Below are 281 nucleotides of genomic sequence, written 5' to 3'. Positions count from 1 at the left end.
CCAGGGAGATCGAAGTATTCCATAATTACGGTGAGACTTAAATAACCATCATAATCTCCTCGTATTTGCTTACCACTGAGAACCAGAACTTACCCTAACGCAGCATCGTCATATCGGGTTTCAAGGGAGCAGAAGCCTTCATTATGGAGCCAGAAATATACTCATCAGGAGGCAACGTTTTTCTCGTAAGTGTTGACCGCGAGGTAACGTGATCTGCGAGGAGTTCATAGCAGCATCGGGAAATATCCATGGCCCTTGCGCCTTCTTCGGGAATGGATGCA

This window comes from Penaeus monodon, chromosome 30, assembly GCF_015228065.2.
Source record: "Penaeus monodon isolate SGIC_2016 chromosome 30, NSTDA_Pmon_1, whole genome shotgun sequence".
In the NCBI taxonomy this organism is placed as follows: domain Eukaryota; kingdom Metazoa; phylum Arthropoda; class Malacostraca; order Decapoda; family Penaeidae; genus Penaeus; species Penaeus monodon.
Note: the sequence above shows the minus strand (reverse complement) of the source record.